Genomic DNA, 25,380 nt, shown 5'->3' with positions numbered 1-25,380 from the left:
CGCTTACAGTCCCTATCCTTGCTTCCTCCCTTTTGCTTTCACAGGTCACTCCGCAAGAGTCCTTTCACACTCCTATTTCCAACTCAGATTCTGTTTCCTGAAGGACTCAGATGGAACAAAGAGTGCCTTTTCTTCATGAAGGTTTCTACTTGGTAGGGAGAAGTATCATAAACAAATACATAAATATAAAATTATGTTATACATTATTTTAAATAAAATAATATAGAGCAAGGGTAATACAGAGATGTGTTTCATTAACGGGCTGGGCTTGTAAGGCTTCTGTAAAAAGGTGATATGTGAGTAGAGACCTGAATAAATCACAAAATTATGAGATATACAAATATCTGAAGAAAGAGAATATGTTTTTGCCTTAGATCACATTCACCACAGTGGCTTTTCCAAATCATCAACTATAGCCCTACTCATTCCATTCTTTATGACCTGGTATCCTATTTTACCAGGAATGTTAAGGCATGTTGACATGGGTTCCTTCAGATCTCTCCTCTTAACCAAATGTCTCTCTGTATCTTTATTCCACCTCTGTTGTCCTGTGACCCTCTTTGGGGAAAAAGAGTCTGCTCTCATGGCCAACACTAATCTCTCCATTTGTAACTGAAGACAAGCAATGTAGTGGTGTTCTCAACTGCCAAGAAAAAAATTATGCATTTCTGCCTCTGGGGAACACTGCCATTTTCAGAGTATGAATCAGAAACTGCTGATGCTTCATAAAATAAGATAGATGACTCTCAGTGCCATATTGCAAAAGGACATGTTCAGTAGACTGTTCATTAATTTATCATTTAGTGAGAAGCTGCTTATGTGCCTTGTATTAGTAGTGATAATAGAAACATAGCCAGGACCCCAAATCTTTGGCCAGCTGTCTCTTGCTATAAATTCTTAATAGGGCATATTCAGCACAGATTATACTCCAGGAAATTGCATACATTTGTCCCCCAGAAAAGTACACTGTCTGATGACTAGGGCTGGTTTACATGTGCTGTCTGAGATATTCTTTAGTTGGTACAGATGTAAAGTCTTAGGATAATCTTTTTGGCTTTTCCCACGAGGAGGAATTTGGCCAGCTGGGATTTTTCATTTGTTTGTTCTTTGTTTGTTTTAGTGAAACAGGAAAAGGAAGGACAGAAAGAAGATCGTAAGGATAAGAACTCAAGTGTCCCTAAGGCGCAGAGTACAGTCCAGGCTTCCCTCACTCCAGGGGCTCACTCCAGGCTTCTTCTTGTTCCCTTTCCAGTACTGCTGGCCTTTCCTGATGCAGAAATGCTTCAAAGCCTGAGAAAGTAGGTGCTATTGCTGTACCACTCCATTGGAGATGGAAGAGAAGCAACAATAATATCAACTGACAACCTTCATTAAAAAAACATGTAACCTCTTTGACCAACCTGTTAAAAGATATACCTGTTCCTTTTCCTCCTCCCAACACTAACACTCAATTACAGTGCCCCAAGGAACCTAAGAACCTTTTTCTTTTATTCTGAAGCTGCTAATTATTTCTGTTGTCAATGATTTATCCTGCATTTTATGACCTGCCGGAAAATAAATAATCATATAATAAATAACTCACAAATCATTACACATAAAGTTCAGCATTTCCCATGTCTAAGTGCATCAGAATTTAATTTCAGCTAGTACTCTTTGCCTTTTGTCTGGATCAACTTGGAAGGATTGCCTCCAAACACAAACATCACCACTTACACGTTGCACCTATGGTTTCTTCCTCATTCTTACAGCAATTTTGTTCCTATTCCTAAAATTGTGATTTCCCATCATTGTGGAGACAATAAAAACTTTGGGAGTCATGGTGATGAACTCTTAGAAAATCTTTATCCACTTCACAACAAGATGAATTATCATCTTTCTTTCATCAAGATCAAGTCTGCTACTTGTTCAGAACCAAAATCTAGCATTTTAAAACTTTAAAACAATTCTTTCAAGTGTGTAATAATATTCATTGTGTTCTTAAACACAATGTCTGCTATGACAAAAATTTTTTTTAATTGTAAAGTGAGCATAGCAGAAAGTGTTCGCTCCATTTTATAGGAGAGAAATGTGGTACAAATTTTGTGTGAACCTGTCAAGCTCCAAATTTTTTCTTCACTGTTACTGCCTTTACTATGAATCCATATTGTTTGAGTCTCAAAATTTGTCTCTCTATAATGTGACCCTATCTCTGGTCAGAGTTGGTTGAATCAGAAAAGTTTATCAAATCCCAGTTGGATCACTCTGATTCCCTCATTTAGTCATTTGAAACTGGGAAAGAAGTAGAGATTGGGAATTAAAAATGTAGAACAGAAAGTGAAACAGGAGAGTCCGAAAGTGGTGGGGAAAGATGAAAAGAAGCTGTCCATGTAGATGAAACTATAACATTAAGTTTAATAGCTTTTGTAAGGAAAATAGCCATCTGAACAGAAAAAAAAAAAGAATTAAATAGATAACAGACAGAAATGGAGACAAAAAGTGAGAGAGAGTGCTAAAACTTCCTAATTCCATCATCTAATGTCTTCTTGAGGTATGGCTACATTCTTGTACTTAAGTTTTATGGGATGCTGCTACAATTTACAATGAATTTTTCTTCTTCTTAAGCTAGGCCTAATTAATTTCTACCACCAACATGAAAAATAAGATTCAAAGTGATTAACAGTAGCAAAGATCACATTGTCTGATAATGAAAACTGAAAAATTCAAAAGCAAAGCCCAGGTCCCCTGACTTCTAGTCAATTAATTATGATGGGTTATTTTATCTTAGAGACATCTATGTAGATCAAGAGGGAGCAAAGATAGAAAGTTTTGTGCATCAAAGTCAAAAGGAGCAAGATGGTCCCAAAATTGAAAAAAAAAAAAAAAAAAAAAAAAGAAGATGATTGTAATAGGTTGAATGTTGGCCCCTAAAAGCTATATCTACCCAGAACCTGTGGGGGTGACCTTATTTTGAAATGATCTTTGCAAATACAATAAAGTTAACGATCTTGAAATAAGATCATCCTGGATTGGGCGGATCTTAAATCCAAAGACAAGTGTTGCCCTCATAAGGAAAGGAGAGCATGGGAGAAGACACACAGAAAAGAAGTCAATATGGAAGCAGAGGCAGAGATTGGAGTGAACAAACACCAAGGATTGCTGGAAACACAGAAAGACAGGAGAGAGGCATGGACTTGACCAGCCCTGTAGAGGCCTTGATTTTGGACTTCTGGCCTCCAGAACTGTGAGACAATGAATTTCTGTTGTTTCAAGTCACCAAGTTTGTGGTCATTTTTTATAGCAGCCACAGGAAACTAATGCAATGCTACCAATATGAATAAATATGGAGAATAAAAAGAAATTAGGGAATCCGAACTAAAGAATACATTATTATAACCAGGGATATTTAAATGATAAAGACCGTACAAGAAGGCTAGGGTCAGTAGTCACTTGATTCAGGTGTGGTCAGCTAGCTTTTATTTAACACTTTGTAAGTGCTGGGGAGACACACTGCTGAGGATACAGGGAGGAGAAGGGAACATTTGACTTCAAGGAGCTCCCAGTTTGTGAATCTGTGTTGGGGTTGAGTTGTTGACAAATATGCTGCTAAGGAATAATTACTACTCTTAAGTATATTGCTACTTTTTATTTCTTTGGAAAAATTTATTGAGAAATTGTCTTTTTTTTTTTCTGCTATGGCCTCATTAGAGAATACATGTCTCTTTTTTTTTTCTTTCCTCATTAACACCAAAAATTATGCCTTTTTCTTCTCTATAATTTCTCACTTTGGAAGCTCTTTGACTGCAGGAGAGTAGTAAACAGTATTTTTTCCATACACTTAAAAATGAGAAAGGCCACCAAGTGGAAATAGTTAAGAGACTGTGGCTTTAGTGGGGAAGTAGGTGGCACAGCTTCAAGAAAGTCCAATCTTCTAGAGGAGGAACAGGAGAAGATGGGTTACTTAAGAGCTCCATGTCATGGATTCATGGATATCTGGACATTCTTCAAACACAACACCCCACAGGCAGAAAGATCCCAGAGGAAAACAGCTATATAAATACCCATGGAGACTAAACTCTGTGAAAAGAATCAGTTGCAGATTATAATGAAATTAGAACCTCTGATGGTGTATTTTATTTGTGGTGGCGTCCAGGAGAAGAAGTAGACCATGGGATATGAGTTCCCCTACCAATACACACTTTTTCTTTCACTAAAAAAGAAGAACTTACATGATTTACAGAGTAACGAGTCAGACTACCATACAGCTGATTAGTTCATCTGCAATTTTAATGAAAAATTTAGTTTCTTGTGATGTATATTTTATAGATAAAATGACCAATATATGTTTTATAACTTTTCCAGTGATGGTTACATTTCAGGGTGATTATGTAACACTTGAATATACTTAATGAAATAATTTTTCTAGGAGGAACTTGTAATAAATAAACCTGCAACTTCTTAGAAAGTTTCTTGCTTCTTCTTCCTCTTCTTTTTTTTTTTTGAGACGGAGTTTTGCGCTTGTTACCCAGGCTGGAGTGCAATGGCGCGATCTCGGCTCACTGCAACCTCCACCTCCTGGGTTCAGGCAATTCTCCTGCCTCAGCCTCCTAAGTAGCTGGGATTACAGGCACACGCCACCATGCCCTGCTAATGTTTTATATTTTTAGTAGAGACGGGGTTTCACCATGTTGACCAGGATGGTCTTGATCTCTTGACCTTGTGATCCACCCGCCTCGGCCTCCCAAAGTGCTGGAATTACAGGCTTGAGCCAATGCGCCCGGCTGCTTCTTCTTAACAAATAGAAGCAGAAACAGAGCTTCATGCATTTAAATTTCGTGTTCTTTTAGTACCTTGAGCTCCCAATGTCACTAGATTGTGAAAGTTCTTCAACCTCTTCTCATTTACTTTACTAAGGAGAGGAATGACAAGTTCTACATATTAAAATACAAAGAGCCTGACCCTACAGGAATCTTTCTTTCTGGGCTTTTTCATTGTGAGTAGTAAATTCTTTTAATATGGATCATGGTTAAATGAAAAATATTTGGATTCTAATTTCTATCCACAAGGATATAATTTCTAGCCACAATTTCTAACCAACAAGAGTCTCTGTGACTTACCTGGCACAGAAGTTGGGAAACTTCAAGTTGATTCCAAGGCCTAAGCATGAAACAATCTTTATCACTTTCCAAAATTTAGCCTGCCCAAATTTGCTTGTGCTGCATAACCCCACGTCCCAATATAATCCAGTAGAGAAAAGGGAGATGACACTGAAATTCTCATGGGCTTTGATGATCAGAAACTTGGTGATAGAATTAATTTGATTTAGAAAAATAAAGAAACATGACATTTATTATCCCTAGAGATGCTTGGGAAGAACTGCATGTGTTTATTACTCGAAAAGTCAGGTAATTTAAGCAAAGTCGAAAAATGTTGACTGAAGACTCATGTTGGCTGAGCGTGGTGGCTCACACTTATAATCCCAACACTTTGGTAGGTCGAAGTGGGCAGATTGCCTGAGCTCAGGAGTTTGAGACCAGCCTGGGCAACATAGTGAAACCTCAACTCTACAAAAATGCAGAAAATTAGCCAGGCATGGTGGTTCACCTGTGGTTCCAGCTACTTGGGAAACTCAGGCAGGAGGATTGCTTGAGCCCAGGAGGTGGAGGTTTCAGTGAATTGAGATTGCACCACTACACTCCAGCCTAGGCAACAGAGCAAGACCCTGTTTCAAAAAAAAAAAAAAAAAAAAGACTCATCTTTAATCTTTTGTGATAATTTGTTCATTATGCTTAATATATATCATGTGCCCATAGCTTTAAACAAGTGATCTAGTATTGTAGTCTGTAAATCCTCCTTTCTTTAGTATTACGTCTTCTAAAAACATATGCAGAATGCATACTTCCTTGGCTACCAACTCAGAAAGAAAAACCCCACTGGTATCCAAATCAATTCTGGTAGACTTAGCCCTCTCCCTTGATATTACTGCCACTCCAACTTCTCCAAAACACTCTCTCCACCCCATCAGTCTACCAGCGAGCTTACTGTCTATGTATGTTGTAATAGCAAGCACTGGTCACTTGTACCCCTGGGCCTTGAGCTTCAGTAAAAATTGGTTCTCCTTCTAGTGCTATATTCTTCTTGTTGATCAAGACACATTACCAACTTAAAACTGTGACATTTCCTAATTGCTTATATTGCTATTGCTATCTTTTTCCATCATCCCAGCAAGACTCATGTATAAGATCTAGGAACTTCCTGGCTCTCAAAGAATTTAAGCTCTCAATACACAGATGGAAGCCCCAACCCACCCTTTGATCAGAATTATAAAGTGCATTTACCACATAAAAGTAGTTACCTTAAACACAAAAAATATATATAAATAAGATCTTTGGAAGTTTCTGCTACCTAGCCCTTTTAGACATATTTATTGAGCACCTATTGATCCATTACTAAATAAATTTACTGTGTGTATTTGTTACAGGCAATGAACAAAATGGACAAATTCTCTGCTATTATTCTAGTAGAGAGAGACAATAAATATTTAACTAATAAATACATAATATTTCAGATGGCAAAAAATGCTAAAGAGAAAGTCAGGCAAGGGAGGTAAGGAGGGGTAAGAGCAGAGTTCCTATTTTACATGGGATAGTTCAGGGAGGCACTCCTAATGGATGACTTTGTAGCAGAAACTTGAAGAAATGAAGGAGCCAGTCATGCAACTCCGTGTTCAAAAAGCATTCCAGAAGAAGCAGAGAATCATTTTAAAGATCTTATGACAGTACTGTGCTAAGCATGTTGGAGGAACAGCAGAAAAAAAAAAAAAAGCCAGTATGTATGAAACTGAGTCATCTGGAAGGGCAGTGATTCTCAAATGTGGCTAGACATTGAAATCACCCAGTTTTTATATTTTTTTAATGATACCTTGATTTACCAGCCTGGTATTATGATTCAAATGTTCTGGGGTGTAACCAGGGCATTAGGATTATTTTAAAAGCTTCCCCAAGATATTTTAATGTGCAACAAATTTGGACTAGAAAAATGTAATAAGGTTGCCTAGCAATACCTGAGCCTACAGAGGGTCAGTGTCTTTAACACAGAGTGAGATCAGAGGGTCTGTGTGTTGTTATCCAGCCATTTACTGTCTGTTTCAGTGGCAAAGTAGGTCGAAAGTTGGATTTAACTAGGGTTGGAGATTTTTCAGGTAAATGCAAAGGAAAAAGAATTAGTTGATAGTCTGCCAGAGAGTGATTATAAACAGGGACCATGGAACTTAAGCTGGGTAAGAAGAGAAGTTAGGACAGGAGAGGAGTAAGAAACAGTGTTAGGATCAATGAAGAACTATTTAGGTCAAAGATTTGTTCCCTCAGATACTAAAAGGAGAAAGCAGGAAGTACAGGTAGTGATGGACACAGTGGTTAACAGAGGGGATATAGTTATTGATAATGGACAGATCTGGCATATGGCATAGAAATAGGTGGCTGAGCTAGAGTGAGAACAAAAATTATTGGAGAATAAGACAAAACAAAGGCACCAAGGTTTTCAGAGGATAGTCTACATGGTTATTAAAATCAGTAAAAATTACGATAACAGTATTACAGAAAGTGATGGTAATGTAGGAATTAAAATATTCAAAGAAGTAAAGGGAGTAACCAGGAGTGTCTTTAAATGATTAAAAAAAGAAAAGACAGTTCCAGTAGTGGAGTCTTATAGCAGGAGTTTCAAAGCTAAAAAGTTTTAAGGAGGTGGAAAGAAATGGACTGGACACAGCATGAGGAGCAAAGAGCTACCCTATCCCCAGGGCAGTAAATGTCTACTCTATGAGGCGCCACAATAGAGAGAGAACTTCAATAGAGTGCCAGGTTTTACTGTGAGCACAAAGGTGAGGAAACATTCAAGAGAAGAGATAAAGTTATTAGGGTCCTTGCCAGTGATGGGCCATGGATCCCCTAGGGAAAGGATTTGGCAATTGGAAGTGGAGAAAGAGCAGTTTAGACTGTGAATGAAGACCTCAATCAAGAGGAATGACTCAGTGTATTTGATGTGAATATGTGTCAAGCCATTCGGACAGTGTCGGGTATAGAGTAAGTGCTCTCTAGTCAGCTACTGTTAGTTTTATGGTGACTGATGAGTACAGGGATGTAGGTCATGATGGAATTAGTTCCAATGGACTTTTGGGATGGTTATATTGATAAATATGTGATGGGGAGGGGAAACTATGAGTACAAGTCTTTACAAAAACTTGTGGTAATGAAGTTAAAGAAAAGCTATTAAGAAAATACATCATAAACCTCTGGAGAAAAAGAATGTCTTCACCGGACCTGATATTTTTAGGAATTCCTGAAAGCTAGAAAACAGCAGGACACCATTGAGTACTGCGTGGTGGTTGTAACTTTATATTCACACACTCTCACATACTCTTCCCTTCAAATAATGGAGCCTAATTCTGCTCTCCTTGAGTGTAACCTGTACTTAATGACTTGCTACTAAGGAGTAGAGTATACAATAGGGACGCCATGTGACTTCTGAGGCTGGGTCATAAAAGGCACTTTGGCATTATCCTTGCTCTCTTCCTAGGATCACTAGCTCTGGGAGACGCCAACTGTCCTGTCACGAGGACACTAAGCAACCCTGGAAAAGGGCACACGTGGAAGAACTTAAGGTCTTTAGACAACAACTAGCTCTAACTCAGTAGCCACGTGAGTGACCCCCTTGGATGGTGGTCCTCCAGCCCTAGTCAAGTCTTCTGATGAGCCCAAGCCAATACTCTGACCCATGAGAGGCTCTGAGCCAGAACCACCCAGCAAAGCCACTCACAGTGTCCTGACCCACAGAAATTGTATGAGCTAGTAAGTTGTGAGGTAATTTGTCATGCATCAGTAGATGATTAATACATCATATTTGAGCTTTGATGTTAGACTGGACATACTTTTTTTCATTTTTATTTCTTAAAAATAACTATAATTGGCATGTAATCATTATACATATTTGTGGAGTATATAGTGATGTTGTGATACATATATAGTGATCAGATCAGGGTAATTAGCATATTCATCATCTCAAACATTTATCATTTCCTTGTGTTGGGTACATTCAATATCCTTCTTCTAGCTATTTGAAACTACATAATATATTATTGCTAACTTCAGTCATCCTACAGTGTTGAAGAATGCTAGAACGTTTTAAAGTAGAAAAAATTTCTTATCCCTTTAACTCCTTTTGTGGGGCATGACCCATTATCCCCTACATTCTTCTTAAGTTGGATGCATACCAATTTAGGACCAGAACAGAGATGGGATGGGGTGGGAAAAGAGATATTTCTCTTTACCTACTTACTGAGCCTTAACTAATAGACTTCTCATCCTGTAGCAAGTCATGAATAAGCTCAGAGACCAGAAGGTTTATATTTTTATAATGTCCCTCAAAGCACAGAAAAGAGATGAATTTCTTAGTACAGAAATGCACAGGAGCTGTACTAAGAGGTAGTCACTCTTGGCAATATAAAAAATCTGATGCGCTATCGATGTTTGACCCTGAGGCCATATCATCCACAGCTTCTCTTTTGTTGTATTTGTTTTATTCCCACTAAAATTTATTGAATTTTCCTTTCAAGCTACAAAAGCAGTACCTACTTGTTTCAGCAATAAAACAACTGTCAGCATATAAAGAAAAGTCTACAGTCTCTTCACTTTTCCTCATTCCCAAAGTAATCAGTGTTAACAGTTTAGTCTCTATCATTTTACCCCTTATCTTTATGTATTAACAAATATAACGATACCTATTTTCCTTTGTTTCTTTTATTTTTACCTCGACTAAATCACATGCATTACTCTGCAATGTGCATTTTCACTTAAAATAGGCTATAATTGTCACTTCAGATTAATACACACAGATCTCATTTTATGTAGCTGCATAATATTCCATGGTAAATATGAACTATAATTTATTCAGCCATTCTCCTGTTAGTGGTTGTTTTACATATTTACAATTAAAATATAGTGACAATTATTCTTTTAAATGTATTTTTATATTTAAAAGATATTTATATACTGGGACCTATTATGTTGTCGGACCTTAGTAATTTATGAGTCAATGGTAATTTAAAAAATTTTTTATAACAATGTTCCAGGTAACTTAAAAATGTCTATGTCTGTAGCCTTTCACAGTCATATTACCAATGTATGAATTTCCATTCTTGGCAGGGCTGAAAAGTTCCAAACTTCTGTAACTTGAGACAAAAATGATAACCCAATACTGTTTGACTTATACTTCCCTGATTAGACACTGAGCATTTTCTCATGTGTTTTGGGACACTGGCTGTTCTTTCAGTATCCACAAAATTTGCTGAAGAAGACAAGACAGGGTAGACATTTTATTTCGTTTTTTTGATTTTTAAAATTGAGTTGAATTAATAGTCTTTATTTTTTAGAGCAGTTGTAGGTTCACAACAAAGTTAAGCAGAAAGTACAGAAAGTTCTCACATACCCTCTCTCCACTCCCACATACAGCCTCCCCAACCATCAATATCCAGCACCAGTTATAATCCATGAACCAGCATGGATACATCATTACCAACCAGAGTCTAAAGTTCTCATTAGCACTCTCTTTTTGTATAGTACAGACTATGGATTTTGACAAGTTTATACAGACATATGTCCACCATTATATAATCATACAAAATAGTTTCAAAGCCATAAAAAGACCATCTCTGCTCTATCCATTCATATTTCCGTTTCTCATAACCCCTGGGGTTATTGTTTATATAACTAAGTCATCTAACACAGCCTGTTAAGAGAAAGTTAAGATTCTTTCTGAAATGGGAAGATAGATATGGTGGAAATGGCTCCCAATGGCTGCCGTGGAACTCTGGCCAGTGTAATGCCTGTGTGACATAGCTGAATTTCTACTCTGCCCTAACTCTGCTGATCTTTAAGAAACACAACACCTGCAATAAAAAGTTTTCTTTATAGCCAGACCAGCTGAAACTGATTAGAACCAAGATAGATCAACTTCAAAAAACTCAGGCTTCATTATAATCTCATTTCCATGTAAATGACACTCCCATCAGTGCTGATGACTGTTGACAGTTGCCATGACAATGACCAGAAGCCATAAAAGGACAAAAAAGAAGGCAGAACTCTGGTTCTAGGAAGTTCCCTACACATTTTTGGAAAACACATGAATATTTCTCCCTTCATTTTTAATTTCATTAAAGAAACATTCATTAAAGAAATATTACATTTTAGCCCTCACACCTTCGCTAGTACAGAAGCAGATTTGTTAGCTTGTCCCCACCTCTGAATTCCGTGGCCATCAAATAAAGCATGCTCTGCTTGATGCCCACTTTTCGTTTTGTGAATTGGCTTCATGATATAAAACAGGGAAAGATTCCATCTTTTGGGGGACCAGCTTTGTCCGTAACACTTCTGCTGAAGACAAGATGAATGATGCAGGCAATGTTAAATGCTAACAGATAATCAAAACTTGATCATTTTTAGGGATCAGAAAAGAAGAGGGAATCTTGAACTGGTGATTCTAGTTCTACTGAGTGGTCACTAAATTCACTCAATATAAATTCAGATATGCAGAGAAAATACAAATTCTTTATTGTCTGTCACTAATTTGCCTTCCTGCTAGGTCTCTACTCATTGGTGAACAGGAATAAACAGGTGTATTAGATAGTTTAGTCTTAGTCCTATGCAGTAATTTCTACAGTTTATTTTGATAGTAGCCTCTCATTTGGAGAAAAACACAGTCTCTCAGGTAACTTTCCCTACCCTCGTCTCTCTTTCCAAGATCATGTTGAAACAGAGGGCTAATCTTTTTAATTACCTGCTTCTTGTCGATTTTTTTTTAATTCATGTAGCTGAAAGCCATACTGCTAAACACTATAACTTAGCCTTCATGAGCTCCCTTAGAGATAATGCTTCTGATGTATATGTCACCATGGTAACCACTGCATAAGTTGTTTTCAGGAACTTGGGGTCAGCTCTTGTCCAACTGAAACCAGTTGATACCACTGACCTTTCCACTGGGCCTGCGCAAATGCTCAAGAGGCAAGCTTTTGATATCAGAGGGCCAAACCATTTTCTGAACATGCATCCTATAAGGAGCCATGAATACCAGCTACACTTGTACGTATCATCAATTACCTCATTTATCCCTACTGCCAATCACTTCTCTTCATACGTTAGATCACCTTGCTTCTTTACCCCATGAATATCCCTGAGCCAGAAGAAGCAGATTTGAGAGCTGTTCTCCTGTCTCCTCTCTGGCTTCTCCTGTGAATAGATATTTTCCCTACTGCAAAATTCATTATTTCAGTAATTTGCTGTCTGCATGATAGGCAGAATGAGCTTAGTTTTGTATCAATATCTGGATGGTAGTGAGAGGGTATGTGGGTGATGCTTCATGGGTAGAAATAAGAGGAAAGGATCTCCCTGTCTCTGTGTGTACCCACCGGTCTCCAGACCTCTCCTGTCCACCCTACTATTGTCCTCCTGCTGGCTGCAATTCTGTAATGAGAAATTTGATGTCCTTGACATTGCCCTTACTTCTCAAATATTCCCTTCACCCAGTCCCAACTGAAGTCCCACATTTCGAATACAAGGCTCTCCTCCCTCACACTGATCTTCCTGTTTCTCAATGGAAAGGGAGCAGGGTCTTCTTAGATTTCCCCCATTTTTATCTGTTTTGTATCTAAGGAATCAATCCTCACGGAATAGCTACTAAAGGTAAAAATATCTTCTCTATACCCCAGGAAAACCTTCGGATTTATTTTTCCTAGGGGCTAATTGTTGATAGGTAAGGTGTGTATGGGGAGGAATGGAGTGATTCTAAAATAATTTGGCAAATTATTTCATAGCACAGTTATCTAGCTTGTAAAGTTATTTACCTATTGCATCATCTCATTGTGTCAAAAGTGCAGTATTGTCTGGGTTGTCCTTCTTGTATCTCTTCTATAGCATTTATTAGCATTTTCCTCACCCCAACCCTATCCCACATGGAGCCACAGGCCAACTAGGTGAAGGACACAGCCTCAGCATGTCAAAAGAGAAACACTTAACTTATGATCACTATGACCACTCTAAACAGTTACTTCTATTAATTTATTTAGTCCTCATTAATGGCTCTATGAAGTAGACATTAATACCATTCCTGCACTTGAGGAAACTGGGGTACAGAAAGTTTAAAAACTTGCCAAAATACATGGTTATAAGAAGCTGAGCAAGGATACAAACCCAGACAGTCTGACTCTAACATCTTTGCTATTAATCACTACTATAGCTGCTATTACACTCACTGTGAATCATGCTCCTGGAGTTTTTGTGCCATACAGCAATACTGTTGGAATGCCAACTGAGAGTGATCTATGCTCTCCAAAGCCCTGAGTTCATCTCTGTGTGGCCATTGTGGGTCCAAGTCCCTGGAATGATTTTTCTCTCAGCTTTACACTGGTTAGGCTGTCAGGGAAGGTATTAGCACAAACAGGTGAAATCCATGCCAAGTCCTGAGCAGAAAGTCACAAGTCACTCTTATTTCCACACATCCTATGGAAGACATCTAAGCCACTTCCCTAAAATGACTGATAGATGAGGCTTTTGTGGCCCAAGTGCAAAGGACCACCTAAGCTTAAGGCATAGGGTAGTGAACTAGGAATTTCTGGAGAATATAGCTGAGGAAAGAGGAGACTAAGGCTTCTGAGGATGTGAACTGCTCTGGACTCTGGGCATAGCTAGCATGGGCACACCAGCTGCCACTAGCTCCAGTTTCTGCTCACCAGAGAGGTAGAGAACACCTTTGGCCATCTACCCCATAATTAATCTATGAGCTAAGGTCCAGATTCTGATGTAGGGCAGGTGGTGCAGGGAGGCAACTTTTATCACCCCCCCCGCCCACCGACAAGCTCAGGAAGGAAGAGAGAGAGAGAGAGAAGGTGTGTTTTGAGAGATGGGGTAGGATGCTGAAAATTAAGGTAGGCATCTTTGTATTCAGTGATCTTCCAGGGCATAAGAAATTCAAACTTAATTAAGGAAGAATCTTCAAACGAGGAGATTTTAGTATTCTTAGATGAGCTGAATGAAAATGAAGCAGCACAGAGCATATCCACGTTCTAAGGAACACTCAAAGTAGAGTACTTGGTCAAGCATAAATGATGCAACAGATGATATTAAATATCTCTTAATGACATACTTGAGTCTCAAGGTTTTAATGCACTTATAACTGAGGTGATACATGAACAATCCAGAAAATTTTGAGTGTGACTGATTTACGAGACACTAAACAGATGGGTAGATAGTAACTAATACAATATATCCTACAACGACTTAGTAGGGAGTCAGTAGTTTTCTGGGTTTCTTTAGTGATAGGTTTTGCTTCCTTTCTCTTTTTCATATGCATATCTGCTTTAATTTTTAAAATTACTCTGAGTTTACATAAAACATTACAGCTATAAAATACCATTATAAGTTGATAACAACTTAGCTTTGGTCACATACAAATATTCTAGACTTACACCCCTTTCCCACAATTTGTTATTTTGTTGCCTTAATTTAAATCTTTTTATGTCATGTATTTCTTAACAATGTATTGAGTTTTGGTAATTGTTGAAGATTTTTAACCTTCATACTAGAGATCTGAAAGATTTACATAACACCATCACAGTAATGCAGTATTCTGAATTTGATTACAAACTTATCTCTCAGTGATTGTTATATTCTTATATGATTTCATGGTAATAATTAAAATCCTTTCGTTTCTAGTTAAAACATTCCCTTAAGCATTTGTTGTAAGGGCAGTATAGTGGTGATATGGTTTCGCTGTGTCCCCACCCAAATATCATCTTAAACTCTCACATGTTATGCGAGGGACCCTATGGGATGAAATTGAACTATGGGGCAGGTTTTTTTTTTAGCAGCATCACTTATTTGTGATAGTGAATAAGTCTCACAAGATCTGATGGTACTATAAGGAAGAGTTTGTCTGCACAAGCTCTCTCTCTCTCTCTTTGTCTGCTGCTATCAATGTAAGATGTGATTTGCTCCTCCTTGCCTTCCACCATGATTATGAATCCTCCCCAGCCATGTGGAACTGTAAGTTCATTGAACTTCTTTCTTTGTAAATTGCCCAGTCTCAGGTATGTCTTTATCAGCAGCATGAGAACAGACTAATACAAGCAGTGATACATTTCCTTAGCTTTTACTTGTCTGGAATTTTGTGTCTTCATTTTAGAAAGATAGCTTTACTGAGTATAGTATTTTTAGCTGTTGATTTTTTAATTTTAGTGCTTTGAGTATGCCGTCCTATTCTTTCCTGACCTGCAAGGTTTCTTCTGAGAAATCTGCTGATAGTCTAATGGTGGTTCTCTTACATATGACTTGATGCATTTAGAATTCTTTTTGTCTTTGACTTTTGATAGTTTGATTAAAATCTTGGAGAGGATCTCTTTGAATTGAAACTAATTAGGATCTTTAAGCTACATCGATCTGGATATTCATATCTCTCTGAAGACATAAGACATTTTCAGCTATTATTTCATTAGGTAAGTTTTCTGTGCCTTTCTCCATCTCTTCTCCCTATGAAAATCACATAATGTAAATATTTGTGCACTTAATGGTTGCTGTCCAAAAGGCCTCTTAAGATTTCTTTGCTATTTTTTATTCTGTTTTTTCCCCTGACTGAATTATTCAAAAGACTTGTCTTCAAGTTCAAAAATTCTTTCCTCTGCTTGATCTAGACTGCTTTTGAAGCTTTTAAGCATATTTTTATTTCATTTACTAAAGACCTCGACTCCAAGATTTCTAAGGTTTTTAAATGATATCAATTTCTTTGCTGAGTTTCTCATTCAAATCATGATTTATTTTCTTGATTTCATTGTATTGTCTACCTGCATTCTCTTATATTTTCTTGAGTTTTCTTAAGATCATTATTTTGCATTTTCTTTCAGGTAATTTGTAAATTTCCATTGCTTCATGTCAGTTACTTGGAATTTCTATTTCTTTGGTGATATCATGTTTCTTTGCTTTATCGTTTTTTGGGTACCGGCATTGATATCTGTGCATCTTGTGGAATGGTCACTTTTTCCAATTTTATACTGTGGCTACTACAGGGAAAGATTTTTCCCTGCAGATGTGTCCTAAGGTATCACTCGGGTAGGGTGCATGGGCTTTGGCTCCATGTGGGCTCTGTAGTGTAGTCTCCATGCAGTTCCTTGGCTGTAGTCAATGTCAGCATGCTTTCAAATACCTTAGTGGCCTAGGCTGCAGGAGTTTGTGCAGCTGTTCCCTAGATTGGGTGCAGCCACCCGACTGGAGGGTTGGGGGTACCAGGCTCTTCTGCATGAGTACATAGAGGCTGTTCTGCTGGAGTCAAGCCCAGCCTCCCCACTGGAGGCAAAGATACCAGTCTATCAGTGCTTGAGATCAGCTGGACCAGGGTTGGGCATGTCCTATTTACTGGGGAAAGGGGCACAAGGCTGCTCCACCAGGGTCAGGCATTGCTTCTTGCCTAGGCATGACTATCTGTTCTTTGGAGAGTGGGCCACCACTTGGGCTTGGTGTTACAGCTGTTCTGCCAGGCCTACACTCCAAGTGGCTGAGGTTGGCATGCTACAGTCACTGGGATGGAAAAGATGAAGTGCCTCCTAGGCAGTTTATTCTTTTTTTTTTTTAATTATATTTTAAGTTCTGAGGTACATGTGCAGATCGTACAGAATTGTTACATAGGTATACACATGCCGTGGTGGTTTGCTGCATCCATCACCCTGCCATCTACATTAGGTATTTCTCCTAATGTTATCCCTCCCCAATCCTCCCCAACCCCCAGTTTATTCTTAAGGGGTAGGGACCTACAGCTACTTGACAAGGAATGGTGCACTACGTGTAATGGGCATGGTGTAGTGGTGGTGGAACCTCAGGGGTGGGGAGATGCAGTGGCTACTGGCCCTGGAACATGTTGTACTCGAGAAGTGACTTCAGTCTTAAGATGGTACTTTAAGGTAGCAGCTTAGATCATAGAGGAGGGAGCATAATGTGAGCTTCTTCTCTGAGTTAATGCAGCCATGCGAACTCCAGGTAGTTTCCTTGACTGGCCTGGGGGTCTTTGCAGACTATAGAGTTATCCAGCAGCAAAGACTGCAGGTGTCCATGGCTTTAATTGGGGCAACTGGGGGTCTCCTATTTACTTTTTCTCTGTAGGAAGAATCCCTCCTGGTTCTAAGCTGAGCCTAATTGGGGAGGTGGGCTTAGTAAAGACAAGGTATCTTGTTGCCTTTTTATTACAGCTATCCCATGTCTCCATGCTTCACAGGGTCTCTGTCACTCCCCTGCTTTACTCAAGTGCTCTCCTTCAGATACTCTAATGCTTGTGAAGGGACAAGTATTAAGCAGGACTAGCCAGCCATCCTGCTGATGTCACTCCCTTCTATTTTCTTCCCTAGAAATTCTCAATGTGAGGATTTCATCACAAGGCCCTTTATGAAGGTTTTACCTGTATCCATCTTAAGAATTTTTCACTCAACACAAAGGACAGAAACAAATAACATATCTCTTCCCTTTAAGGATACAACCTAGTAAATCCACATCTCTTCCATTTACATTGACTTATTGGACAAAATGTGATCATATGGCTATATCTAATTCTGGGAACTGTTATCTTTAGGGTTTCCAAGTGAGATATTGGTGGATCACTAAGAATCTCTTACATACTTACTAAAACAGTGATGGTTCTTAACATAGGCTCTCCACACATCGATAAATGTGCAGAATGATTCATTGGACTTGGAAGAAAATATTTAACATTTTATTTATTTGTATCTATAATATAAAAAAATAAGGTTTACAAATATGTAATGTGCATATGGGCAATGACATACTCAGTGCCTATGTGAGATGGTCTCATTTCACAGACAGTACACATGCTTTCCTGAGTGTGAATCTATAGCCCAGGGGCATTAACAGCAGGGACCTCACACATTATACACTTTCAGCATATTGAATATTAAGACAAAAATAATGTAATGTGTCTGTCTATATAAATTTACAGATGATCTTATCTAGTTTTTATTACATTAACCATCATAAAAGGAATGAGGGGCTTAAAAAGATTCCTGCAAAGAAATTGCAAACTGAAGAGAATATTCATAAAACAACACAAGCAAACAACCAAAAAGTGGAAGTCCTATCACTTTGACTGCAGGAACAATCTCTTTATTATTCAAACTATAAGCTGAAACAATTACACATTTACTTCCATTATTACTAATGATGAACTTTGCCTGGATGATATATAGCAATGTAAGAGACTAGCTAGTAAAGGCATTAAGTGATCATAATTGATAAAAAATTAATGTATTTCAAATTTAACTCAACTATTTATATTTGTGTTTTTACATGCACAGATTAGTATGATAAACTATGTATAACTTACAAATAAATGAATTTATAACTAAGAGATGAATTCAAAACATTGTAAAGAAAATTATGAATGTTAAAAAAAAGTTTGAAGACCACTGCACTCTATTCACCCCAGCCTCTCTCTTAGGAATGTAATGAGATTTATGTTATAAAACTGCCAACTTCTTTCAATAGGGAAAATGGTTATGACATGTGTCTTTTCCCTCTTTTTGAGAACCGGGAGAGGAGCTGGTATTCAATAGAAAATAATGAAAAAGAGATATTAGAGAAGAGAATGATAGAAAAAAATCAATCTTCCACCATAGGAAGAATATATAAAGTTATATTTCAAGTTAAGGTAAGTCATCAAAGACAAGTCAGTTCCTGGGTTAAGATACCAGGTAAAAAAGAAGAGACCATCCAGGTATGGTGGCTCTTGCCTGTAATTCCAGAACTTCAGGAGGCCAAGGCAGGTGGATCATAAGGTCAGAAGTTTGAGACCAGCCAGGCCAATATGGTGAAATCCTACCTCTACTAAAAATTCAAAAATTAGCTGAGCGTGGTGGTGGATTCCCATAATCCCAGTTATTTAGGGGGCTGAGGCAGGAGAATCGCTTGAACCTGAGAGGCAGAGGTTGCAGTGAGCCGAGATGGCACCACTGCACTCCAGCCTGGGTGGCAGAGCAAGACTCACTCTAAAAAACAAAACAAAATCAAAATAAAACAAACAAACAAACAAAAACACCCAAAGGGTGAGGTTGTCTCCACCAGTGAACTGACTGTACAAACATTAGAGGGACCATTTTTTTTCTGTTGGTGGATCTTTGCATGCACTGAAGGCTGAGTTGCATTACAAGCTCAGCTCCACTACCTGGGGGAAGAACACCTTTGCTACATTTGCTACAATCCTGCTCCATGATACCCTTTCTGGGAATGCTGTCTTCCAGTTAGCCCAGTAGAGAGCAGAGCTGTTTTGCTCTCCAGGGAGCCATGTGGGCCACAGCTTATCTCTTCTGCTGGATCCCTCCGAGTTTTTTCCAGGGGCAGGGGAAAGACAAGTCATCAGCATGAGACATGCTGATGCTCTCAGATTTTGTCCTCTCTTGGGAACTTTGTAGACCTCATGTGACCAGCCCCCTCCACCGGAAGCACTAAATTTCTCCTTGTCCTAGGTGTCGAGGCTTCTCAAGAAAGGTAGAGTCCTTTATTTTTCTGAGTCAGAGGAGCGAGATTTCCAGCAATGTAGGAAAGCAAAAACTTTATTCCTAATGATGTTAGTAGCTGGGGCCTTCTCCATACCTCCTAGTTTCTGAGCTCTCTGTGCTGCTGAAAAACAAAGCCAATACAAAGTCAGGTCCTAGTTCATCTAAAGAGGACAATGCTGCTCTCACATCTTTTCCACAGTAAAATGATGTCGATAAGAATAGTTTCTTCTCAGTTGACTCCATACTCTCAGTCTTCAGCAAAACAAACACCATGCACTGCCATGTGAGGCATATCGATCCTTCCCCTCAAATCAGACAAATGTTAGAAAAGAATTACAGTGAATTAGGAAAAAAAAAAAAAAAGAATGAAATCTAAGACCCCTACCCTGTTCTCTGGCCTCTTCCCCCTCCCTTGCATGCAGCCATGTATTTATAGATAATTTCTTCCTGTATCTCAAAAACTCCATCGCTCACCACAGGCAGTTTCACCGTTTAGTTCTTTCTTACATTTTACAAATCTGAGCTACCTGACTCCTCTGTTAAGTCATTCGAGGCTCTGAAGGGGAAGGGGCTGTAGAGCCAGGAAAAATTGTGATGCTGATCCCACGTTTCTAATTCAGTATCCTCTAGTACAGCTGTGGCCTAGCTGGTTCCTTTTGCTAAGTTAGCATGAAGAAATTCCACTTACTGAAGATAAATGCTGTTTTTCTCAGAAATAACAGCGAAATCAAATGATAAAAAGACATTCCTCTTAACTGCACGGAGTTGGTTGCATTATTGGAGAAATAATTCTATCCATCAGTGATATTTTGGAAAGAATGATGTCAGCCCAGACATTCCAGCTCTTATTTCATTTTTTAATAGTAGGTTTTATTTCATAAAAGCTCATTCTCTATTTCTATCTCCTGCCCACACTTCTCCAAGGACAATTCTACTTCAACTCCCAGGGAAGACCTCCTTTTCTGGGATAAAAAGTTAATTCTTCCTTGTTGGAGACCCTCAGAACAAGCATTCAAAAAGAAACAGATCCATCACATTCAGATACAGAATGAAGCCACTATAAGGGCCAAATGCTCTTTAAAGATATTCTAGAGCAGTGGAGAGTAACTTTTAAAGTTTCATTGATCAGTAAAATTTCCCATTTTTAAAATTTTGCCAAGTAATTTTAAAAATCTGTAACAATTGCTGCTTCATTAAATTAAAAATATTTTGTATCACAAAGCTACCAAGGCATAATTGTAGGGACAGTTCTTTAATTTAGAGTTTTATTCAAATGGGTTTATCACTATTTTTCAAATTTACCATATTGCCCTTTTTCTGTTTTCTTTCCCTTAAGCTAGTGAAGATTTGACAAATACAAGTCTTTGTGCTAATCACTGGGCTAGAGAAGAGTAGCAGAGAGCAAGCAGCTTCCAGGGAAAGTTCATTCTGTTACCTGTTAAAGACGCCAGACTGGAGTGCAGTGGCACAATCTCGGCTCACTGTAACCTCCACCTCCCAGGATCAAGCAATTCTCCTGCCTCAGCCTCCCAAGTAGCTGGGACTACAGGCGCACGCCACCATGCCCAGCTAATTTTTATATTTTAGTAGAGACGGGGTTTCACCATGTTGGCCAGGATGGTCTCGATCTCTTGATCTCGTGATCCGCCCACCTCAGCCCCACAAAGTGCTGGGATTACAGGCTTGAGCCACCACACCCAGCCTCAAAAGACACATTTTTACAGGCTTTTAACCAATAGGATGTAAACTTTTTGAAGATGAGACTATGTCTTGAAATTCTTTAGATTCCTATGGTGTCAGACAAAGAACTTGTGGGCAGTACAAACATAATAATATTTTTATTTTATTACGTATTGCTTGCTATAATTGATTATTTTTCTGGTTAAAACAAGATTTTTTTTATTTTCAATATTTTATTTTTTATTAACAAATAATTTTATATATTCATGGGGTACATATTTTGATATGTGCAATGTATAGTGATCAGGTAAGGGTAATTAGTATGTCCACCATCTCAAACTTCTTTTTTTTAAATTATATTTTAATTTCTGGGGTGCACGTACAGATCGTGCTATAATTGATTTTTACAATTTGTCTCACTTATTCAATACTTAACATACACTTACTTGCACATTTATTTTTCATCTGTTGTTCAATCTTGTGTACTTTAACTAAAAATTAAGCCCCTAAAAGTCGATAACTTTATTTTTCATATACTTAGGTAGCAGCTATAAACCTGTCTATGAATATAGGGATATAATAAAATTTACTTTTTCCATATTTTTGCCTATATTTTTCCTTTTAATACATATTTATGGGGGTACATGGGATATTTTATTACCTACCATGTATAATGGTCAAATTAGGGTAACTGGAATATCCATCATGTCAAACATTTATCATTTCTTTGTGTTAGGAACATTCCAAGTTTCTTTGCTAGCTATTTAAAAATATACAATAAATTACTGTCACCCTGATGGGTTAACAAACACTAGAATTTATTTCTTCTAATGACAGTTTTGTATCCATTAACCAATCTCTCTTCATTCTCTCCTCTCTCCAATCCTTTCCAGCCTCTGATAATCACCATTCTAGTTACTATCTCCATGATATATATTTTTAGTTCCCACATATAAGTGAGAACATGTGAAATTTGTCTTTCTGTGCCTGGCTTACTTCCTCTAACACAATATCTTCCAGATTCGTCCATCTTGTCACGAATGACAGGATTTCACTTTTATGGCTAAATTGTAGTCCATTATGTATATTTCCTACATTTTCTTTATCCATTCAACTGTAGATGGATATGTATGTTGATTCCATATCTTGAGTGTTGTGTGCTGCAATAATCATGAAAGTGCAGATATCTCTTCAATATTCTGATCTCCTTTCTTTTAGGTATATACTCAGCAGCAAAATTGCTAGATCATGTGGAAGTATCTATTTGTAGTTTTATGATTAACTTCTACCTGTTGCTTTTCATACTTGCAGTACTAATTCACATTTCTACTAACAGCATATGAGCATTCCACTTTCTATACATCCTCACTGGCATCACTATTTTTGGTCTTTTTGATAATAGCCATTTTAACTGGCTATATCATTTTATCTGGTAATTTCATTGCTGTTTTGATTGCATTTTCCTGATGATTAGTGATATTGAGCATTTTAAAAATATGTATTTTGGCCATTTGCATGTTTTTGTTTGATAAATGTTTTCAGATCTTCCTCCCCCTTTTAAATTAGATTATTTGGGATTATTTTTGCAATTGAGGTGTTTGAGCCTCTAACAGATACTTATTTCTTTTCTCTTGCTTCTTTTAGAATCCTCTCTTTGTCCTTGACCTTTGAGAGTTTGAGTGTTATATGCCTTGGAGTACAGTTTTTGAGTTGAATCTGCCTGGTGATCTTTGACATACTTGTGCTTTAAAATTTATGTTTCTCTAGTTTTGGAGTTTCTCCATTTTTATCTTATTGAATGAATATTCTACCACCATCTCTTTCTCTACTCCCTTTTTAAGGCCAATGACTCTTAGATTTTCTTGAGTCTATTTTTTTAGATCTCACAAGCATTTTTTATTTATTTTTCTTTCTTCTCTGATTGTGTGTTTTCAAATAGCTTGTCTCTGAACTTTTTTTCTGCTTCATCAATTCTGCTGTTGAGATACTCTGATGCATTTTTTAGTTTTTCAATTGTATTTTTCAGCTCCAGGATACCTGGGGTTTTTAAAAATTATTTCAATCAAGAGATCTTTAAATTTATCTAATAAATTTCTAAATTGTTTTCCTGTTTTCTTAAAGTTTATTGAGCTTCCTCAAAACAGATATTTTGAATTTGCTTTCTGAGAGATCACACATTGTCTTCACTCCAGGATGTTACTGGTGATTTTTTAGAACATTTGTTGAGGTTATATTTGCCTGAATGTTCATGCATGTGAACATTCTTCAGTGCCTGATGTTCTAGGTCTTACAAATGTGCCTTTTTGTGTGAATAGTTGTTCAGATGATGTTACTGAGGGAGGACAACTGCTCAAGGATTCTATTCAACCATCTTCTCTACCCCATCCAACTAAGGATCTATAACTCAGCAACTTAGAAAGCTAACAGTAATTTAAACCTAAAGATTATTAAATAAAAGAAATAACAAATTAAGGCTAGAATTTGTCAAATAGAAAAGAATAATAAACTAGAGAAGATCAATAAAGTATGAAGTTTAAAATTTGGAGAAACCAATGAAGTTAATATTCTCCTACCTAGACAGATCAAGAAATAAAGAAAGCAAGTATTAAAAAACAAATACCATGAACTTTTGGGCATGTGAAATCATGAAAAGATATTACAGATAATTTTATATCAAATATTTGAAAATTTTGAGAAAAATAATCTAAAAAATATAACTCACAAAATCAAACACAAAAAACTGAAAAATCTAAATAAACTTATATTAAAGAAATTGAATTTATACTTTTAAATCTTTGTACAAAGACCACAACTGGATCACATGGTTGCTGTTAAGCACCAATCTTACAAAAAACTGCTCCAGAGAATAAAAATGAGGGAAGTTTTTCCAATTTATTTGGTAAAAGCATAACCTGATAGCAAAATCTGACAAGAAAGTAGTAATATTTAAACCTGGTTATTCATCTCAATTGTGTTGGACTTATTCCAAGGATTAAAACTGAGGCTAACACTTTAAAATCAATAAATTTATTTCACCACAACTACAAAAATAAGAAGAAAAGCATGTCATCATCTGAATCAATGTGGAAAAAGACTTTCATGAAATCTAGCATCCATTCATAATGAAACTCTTAGCAAACTAATCCCAGAAGAAAATGCTGCAAATACATTTTAGAGCATAGATTTATTTAGTCAGATCATTCTGGCCATTCAAATTATATTTTAGGTTACTCCTTAATTCTCTGCTGCTCAGAGTAATAAAGAACTGATTAATGAAGAGCTTAATAACTATAAACGAGGCCTCTGTTTTGGAAAAAAATCATTTTACAAGCTCAACAAAGCATTTAAAAATTAAATTTTGCAGGCAACTTGAAGCAGAAACAATGCAAAAGAAGTAGCAGAAACATAAGGAAACTAAGCTAATAATGTTCCAATTCAAATGCCAGTCATATTTATTTCTGAGTTCTTGCATGAGGCTTGATGATACAAAATATTTTACTCTAGAGTTCAGAAGTGAACTTTTTCCCACTGCCCTAGGATGTCAGGACCACAGATGTTTCTCACATATATACAAAACACAGAATCTCCAATAGCCAAATTACTTCCACAAAGAACTGATCCTTATGGAACATATTTCCATAGAAATCCTATTCATGTCCCAGACAGTCTTGGGATGAGCCACGGAATATCCCTGCTAAAGACCTTGCCTTTCCAGGCCTTTCTATCGATCCAGAGTCCAACAATGCCTTAGCAGGACTCCTAAGGCTAGTGGCAGTGAGCGCTGGGTGGTTAAGTCTTCAATGATTTGAGGAGAAACATTTTAACCCCATTGTACAAACTGTATTCTTGAATTCTCATCTTAACTAGAACTAATTCACTGTCTTTGTACTAGGTTTTAAAGAAATGGACTCTGCAGGTAAGGGTGAAGCTAAAGAAGGCTCAAGAACAAAGTAAATATCTGCAGAAGTTTCTCCAGCAGTAGACCCAAGCTCATGCAGTAATAGATTCTATAAGAAACAAGAACTCATTCTTTATTTTTATTTTTCATTATTCTTTAAGTTCTGGGGTCCATGTGCAGAACATGCAGGTTTGTTACATAGGTATACACGTGCCATGGTGGTTTGCTGCAT

General features: G+C 37.4%; 1 protein-coding gene across 1 annotated transcript in view; it reads right to left on the bottom strand.

Moving 5' to 3' along the window:
• The window catches only part of LOC101052833 (olfactory receptor 10J3-like), a 267,018-nt gene that overhangs the window by 111,888 nt on the left and 129,750 nt on the right, over positions 1-25,380 (bottom strand). The window lies entirely within an intron of this gene.

This window comes from Saimiri boliviensis, chromosome 19 (genome assembly GCF_048565385.1).
Source record: "Saimiri boliviensis isolate mSaiBol1 chromosome 19, mSaiBol1.pri, whole genome shotgun sequence".
In the NCBI taxonomy this organism is placed as follows: Eukaryota; Metazoa; Chordata; class Mammalia; order Primates; family Cebidae; genus Saimiri; species Saimiri boliviensis.
Note: the sequence above shows the minus strand (reverse complement) of the source record. Positions and strands in the feature narration are given on the sequence as shown.